The following is a 6,901-nucleotide window of genomic DNA, read 5'->3' on the forward strand; positions in this document are numbered from 1 at the left end:
ACCTGTGCGCATGCTGTTGTCAGACATTGGAATTCAGTACCCAAGGTGAGAGAGCCTTAGCTAGGGTTAAGGTTCCATCCAGGGACATCGCCAGGGCCGTAGTGACGCAGTTTCATGATCTCCCTCGAGGGCTGAATTGAGGGCCCATGCGAGGGTGCAGGTCAAATGTAGGGTTAGGGTTAGAGATACAGTCAGGTGTACGTTGTGAGTTATGCTTAGGGTTACGGTTAGGGTTAGTGTTAGGTCCCAGGAGGCTCCAGGCCCTTCCCCCAAAACAGAGCAATTGTCTCCACGAAAGGCTGAGTGGAGTACATCAGGGAGGGTGCTGGTCAAGAGTATTCTTTGGGTTCAAAGTTCAGACAAATATATGGGCCACCCTTTGGGTAGGCCTCAGGTACCCTCTTGGGCAGCTACAGTCACACTTTGGAAATAACATGGTGATGTTCCAGGTTGCATGCCGAGTATTTCTGCACCGATTCTCCAAACTGTGCCTGCTGTTGTCAGACTTTGGAATTGGTTCCCCATGAGGATAGAGCCTTAGTTAGGGTTAGGGAATGGTCCTGGGATGTCGCCAGGGCTGATGCGACTCCAGTTTCATAATCTCCCTCAAGGGCTGATTTGAGGGTCCATGCAAGGACAGGGTGCAGATCAAGTGTAGGGTTAGGGTTCGAGTTAGAGTTAGGTGTAGGTTGAGGGTTATGGATAGGGTTAGGGTTATTTCCCACGAGGCTCAAGGCACGGACCCCACAGCAGAGCAGTTGTCTCCCTAAGGGCTCACTCTAGTCCACAAGAGAAGGTGCAGGAGAGGATTAGTCTTTGGGTTGCAAGGCCAGACAATTGTATGGGCCACCCTTCTGGTAGGCCTCAGGAGTCCTCTCGTGCAGCTGTAGTCGTGCTTTGGAAATGACATGGTGATGTTCCAAGTTCCATGCTGAGTATTTCTGCATGGATTTTCGATCCCGTGTGCATGCCATTGTCAGACTTTGGAATTGGGTCCCCATGGGGAATGAACCTTAGCTAGGGTGAGGGATTGGTCCAGGGACGTCTCCAGGGCCAAAGCGACTTCAGTTTCATAATTTCCCTCGAGGGATGAATTGAGGGCCCATGGAGGGTGAAGGTCAATTGTAGGGTTGAGGTTAGAGACAGGATTAGGTGTAGGTTTTGGGATATGATTAGGGTTACAATTAGGGTATGGTTAGGTCCCAGGAGGCTGCACACACTGAATCCACCAAAGAGCAGATCTCTCCATGAAAGAATGAGTTGAGTACACAAGGGAGGGTTTCAGTCAGGAATAGTCATTGGGTTCCAAGTCCAGATAAATGTGTGAGCCACCCTTTGGGAGACCTCAGTAATACTCTCCTGTAGCTGCAGCCGTGCTTTGGAAATGACATGGTGATATTCCAGTTTCCATATTGAGTATCTCTGCACCGATTCTAGAACTTTAGTGCGTGCTGTTGTCAGTCTTTGGAATTGGGTCCCCATGGACAGAGAGCCATAGGTTGAGTTAGGTTTCGTTCCAGGGACGTCACCTGCACCAAAGCGAAACCAATGCTATGAATTCCATGGTAGGCTGAAGTGAGGGCACATGTGTGGCTGTGGTCTGATGTAGACTTAGTGAGATAGATAGGTTAGGTATAGATTGAGGGTTATAGGTTAGGTTTGTGGTTAGGGTTAGGGTTAGGTCCTGGGAGGCCCCAGGTGCTGAACCCACAGCAGTGCAGTTCTCTCCCTGAAGGGCTGAGTGAAGTACACAAGGGAGGATGCCGGTCAGGATTAGTCTTTTGGTTCTAACACAAGACAAATGTATGGGTCACCCTTTCTGTAAGCCTCAGGAATCCTTTCATGCAGCTGCAGTGGTGATTTGGAAAGGACATGGTGATGTTCCATGTTCCATGCCCAGTATTTCTGCACCGATTCTCCAACCTGTGTGCGTGTTGTTGTCACACTGTGGAATTGGGTCCCCATGGGAGAGAGACTTAGCTAGGGATAGGGTTCGATCTAGGGAAGTTGCCAGTGCCGAAGCGACACCAGTGTTGTGAATTCCATGGAGGGCTGAAGTGAGGACACATGCGTGGCTGTGGGTCTGGTGTAGACATAGTGAGATAGACAGGGTTAGGTGTAGATTGAAGGTTATATGTTAGGGTTATTGTTAAGGTTAATGTTAGGTCCCAGGAGGCTCCAGACACTGACCACACAACCGGGCAGTGGTCTCCCCGAAGGGCTGAGTGGAGTACACATGGGAGGGTGCCTGTCAGGATTAGTCTTTGGGTTCCAAGGAACGAAAATATATGGGCCACCCTTCGTTTAGGCCTCAGAAATCCTCTAGTGCAGCTGCAGTCATGCTTTGCAAATGACATGGTGATGTACCAGGTTCCATGCTGAGTATTTCTGCACCGAGTATCAAATCCATGTGCGTGCTATTGTCACACTTTGAAATCGGGTCTTTATTGGGAGAGAGCCTTCTCTAGGATAAGGGTTCGGTCCAAAGACATCTTCAGGGCTGAAGCCACACCAGTGTTGTAAATTCCATGGAGGGCTTAAGTGAGGGCATATGGGCGACTGTGGGTCTGGTGTAGACTCAGTGAGATAGATAAGGTTAGGTGTAGGTTGAGGGATATAGATAGGGTTATGGTTAGGGTTAGGGTTATGTCTCAGGTGACTCCAGACACTGACCCCACAGCCGAGCAGTTGTCTCCCTGAAGGGATGAGTGGAGTACACAAGGGAGGATTCTGGTCAGGATTAGTCTTTGGGTTCCAAGGCCAGATAATTTTATGGGCCACACTTCGGGTAGGTCTCAGGAATCCTCTCCAGCATCTGCAGTCGCCCTGTGGAAATGACATTGTGATGTTCCACCTTTTATGCCAAGTATTTCTGCACTGATTCTTGAACCCACGGCCATGCTGTTGTCACACTTTGGAATTGGGTATCCATGGAAAGAGAGGCTTCGCTAGGGTTAGGGATCAGTCCATGGTAGTTGCCAGGGTCGACGCAGCACGAGTGTTGTGAATTCCATGAAGGGCTGAAGTGAGGGCACATGGGTGGCTGTGGGTCTGGTATAGACTTAGTGAGATAGATAGGGTTATGTGTAGTTTGAAGGTTATGGTTAGGGTTACAGTTAGCATTAGGGTTAGGTCCCAGGTGGCTCCAGGCACTGACCCCACAGAAGAGCAGTTGTCTCCGTGAAGGGCTGAGTGGAGTACACAAGTGAGGGTGTCGGTCAGGAGTAGTGTTTGTGTTCCAAGCCCAGACAAATGTGTGGGCCACCCTTCGGGTAGGCCTCAGGAATCTCTCATGCAGCTGCAGTTGCATTTGGGAAATGACATGGTGAATGTTCCAGGTTTCATGCCTAGTATCTTTGCACTGATTCTCGACTCCGTGTGCATGCTATTGTCAGTCTTTGGAATTGGGTCCCCATGGATAGAGAGCCATAGCTCGGGTTAGGGTTCGGTCCAGGGATGTCGCCTGGGCCAAAGGGAAACCAATGTTATGAATTCCATGGAGGGCGAAGTGAGGACACATGCCTGGCTGTGGTCTGGTGTATACTTAGTTTGATAGGTATGTTAGGTGTAGATTGAGCGTTATAGGTTTAGTGTTAGGGTTTGATCCCAGGAGGCTCCAGGCTCTGAACCCACAGCAGTGCAATTGTCTCCCCAAGGGCTGAGTGGAGTACACAAGGGAGGGTGCCGGGCAGGGTTAGTCTTTGTGTTCCAAAGCCAGACAAACGTGTAGGTCTCCTTTCGGTTAGGCCTCAGGAATTTTCTCTTGCAACTAACTGCAGTCGTGCCTTGGAAATGACATGGTGATGTTGCAGCTTCCATGCCGAGTGTCTCTGCACCGATTCTCAAACCCGTGTGCATGCTGTTGTCAGACTGGAATTGGGTCCCCAAGGTGACAGAGCCTCAGCTAGGGTTAAGCTTCCGTCCAGAGATGTTGCCAGGGTTGCAACGACTCTGGTTTCATGAGATCTCTCAAGGCCTGAGGTTTGGGCCCATGAGAGGGTGAAGGTCAAATGTAGGTTTAGGGTTACAGATACAGTTAGGTGTACATTGAGGTTTATGGCCAGGGTTATGGCTAGGGTTAGGGTTAGGTCCCAGAAGGCTCCAGGAACTGAACCCACAACAGTGCAGTTCTCTCCCTGAAAGGCTGAGTGAAGTACACAAGGGAGGGTGCTGGTCAGGATTAGTCTTTGGTTTCTAACACAAGACAAATGTATGGGTCACCCTTCGTGTAGGCCTCAGGTATCCTGTCATGCAGCTGCAGTTGCGCTTTGAAAATGACTTGGTGATGTTCCAGATTGCATGCCGAGTATTTCTGCACGGATTTTCGTCCCATATGCGTGTTGTTGTCACACTCTGGAATTGGGTCCCCATGGGGAGACAGCCTTTGCTAGGGATAGGGTTCAGTCCAGGGAAGTTGCCAGTGCTGAAGCGACTCCAGTGTTGTGAATTCCATGGAGGGCTGAAGTGAGGACACATGCGTGGCTGTGTGTCTGGTGTAGACTTAGTGAGATAGATAGGGTTCGGTGTAGGTTGAGGCTTATATGTTAGGGTTATGGTTAGGATTAAGGTTAGGTCCCAGGAGACTCCAGGCCCTGACCCCACAGCTGAGCAGTGGTCTCCCCAAGGGATGAGTGAATACACATGGGAGGGTGCCGGTCAGGATTAGTCTTTGGGTTTCCAGGCCTGACAAATGTATGGTCCACCCTTCATTTAGGCTTCAGGAATCCTCTAGTGCAGCTGCAGTCGCACTTTGCAAATGACATGGTGATTTTCCAGGTTCCATGCTGAGTATTTCTGCACCGATTCTTGAACCCATGTGCGTGCTATTGTCACACTTTGAAATTGGGTCTTCATTAGGAAAGAGCCTTCGCTAGGATAAGGGTTCGGTCCAAAGACGTCTTCAGGGCTGAAGCCACACCAGTGTTGTAAATTCCATGGAGGGCTTAAATGTGGGCATATGGGCAGCTGTGGGTCTATTGTGGACTCAGTCAGATAGATACTGTTAGGTGTAGGTTGAGGGATATAGATAGGGTTACGGTTAGGGTTAGGTCCCAGGTGACTCCAGACACTGACCCCACAGCCGAGCAGTTGTCTCCCTGAAGGGATGAGTGGAGTACACAAGGGAGGGTTCTGATCAGGATTATTCTTTGGGTTCAAAGGCCAGAGAAATTTATGGGCCACACTTCAGGTAGGTCTCAGGAATCCTCTCTGGCATCTGCAGTCGCCCTGTGGAAATGACATGGTGATGTTCTAGCTTCTATGTTTAGTATTTCTGCACCAATTCTCGAACCCGCGGCCATGCTTTTTTGACCCTTTGGAATTGGGTGTCCATGGGGAGAGAGGCTTAGCTAGGGTAAGGGATCAGTCTAGGGAAGTTGCCAGGGTCAAAGCAACACGACTGTTGTGAATTCCATGAAGGGCTGAAGTGAGGGAATATGCGTGGCTGTGGGTCTGGTGTAGATTTAGTGAGAAAGATAGGGTTACGTGTAGTTTGAGGGTTATGGTTAGGGTTAAGGTTAGCATTAGAGTTAGGTCCCAGGAGGCTCTAGGCACTGACCCCACAGAAGAGCAGGTGTCTCTGTGAAGGTCTGAGTGGAGTACACAAATGAGGGTGCCGTTCAGGAGTAGTGTTTGTGTTCCAAGGCCAGAAAAATATGTGGGCGACCCTCGGGTAGGCCTAGGAATCCTCCCGTGCAGCTGCAGTCACACTTTGGCAATGACATGGTGATGTTCTAGGTTCCATGCCAAGTATTTCTGCACCGATTCTCCAACCCGTGTGCATGCTGTGATCAGACTTTGGAATTGGGTGCCCATGGGGAGAGAGCCTTACCTAGTGTTAGCATTCGGTCCAGGGATGTTGCCAGGGCCAACGTGACTCTTGTCATGATCTCCCTCGAGGGCTGAATTGAGGGCCCATGAGAGGGTGCATGGTCAAGTGTAGGGTCATGGTTGAGTTATGGTAAGGTGTACATTAGGGTAATGTACAAAAGGGTTAAGTTCAGGGTTAGGTTTAGGTCCCAGCAGGCTCCAGGACCTGAACTCACACCAGTGCTGTTGTCTCCACAAAGGGCTGAATGGAGTGCATAATGGAGGGTGCCATTCAGGATTAGTCCTTGGGTTCCAAGCCAGACAACTGTATGGTATTCTCTTTGATTAAGCCTCAGAAATCCTCTCTTTTAGCTGCAGTCGCACTTTGGAAATGACATGGTGATATTCCATGTTCCATGCCGATATTTCTGCAAGGATTCTCGAACTCGTGTGTGTGCTGTTGTTAGACTTTGGGATTTGGTCCCCATTGGGAGAGCGCCTTAGCTAGGGTTTGGGTCGGTCCAGGGACTTCACCAGTGCCTATGGGACACCAGTGTTGTGAATTCCATGGAGGGCTTAAGATTGGGCACATGCACCGCTGTGGGTCTGGTGTAGAGTTAATGTGATAGATAGGGCTAGGTGTAGGGTGAGGGTTATGGTTAGGGTTATGGGTACAGTTAGGATTAGGTCCCAGGAGGCTCCAGGCACTGACCCCACAGCAGAGCATTTGTCTCCCCGAAGGGCTCATTGGAGTACACAAAGGAGGGTGCCAGTCAGGATTAGACTCTGGGTTCCAAGGCCAGACACTCTATGGCCACTCTTCAGGTCAGCCTCAGAAATCCTCTCCTGTAGCTGCAATTGCACTTTGGAAATGACATGGTAATATTTCAATTTCCTTGCCGAGTATTTCTGCACTGATTCTCGAACGGATGTTCCTGCTGTTGTCAGACTTTGGAATTGGGTCCTCAACATGAGAGAGCATTAGCTAGGGTTTGGGTCAGTGCAGGGAAGTCACCTGGGCTGACACAACTCCAGTCTCGTGATCTCCCTCGAAGGCTCTATTGAGGACCCACGCGAGGGTGAGAGTCAAGTG

Source organism: Panthera pardus, unplaced genomic scaffold, assembly GCF_024362965.1.
Source record: "Panthera pardus isolate Hobbes unplaced genomic scaffold, ASM2436296v1 HiC_scaffold_24, whole genome shotgun sequence".
Classification (NCBI taxonomy): domain Eukaryota; kingdom Metazoa; phylum Chordata; class Mammalia; order Carnivora; family Felidae; genus Panthera; species Panthera pardus.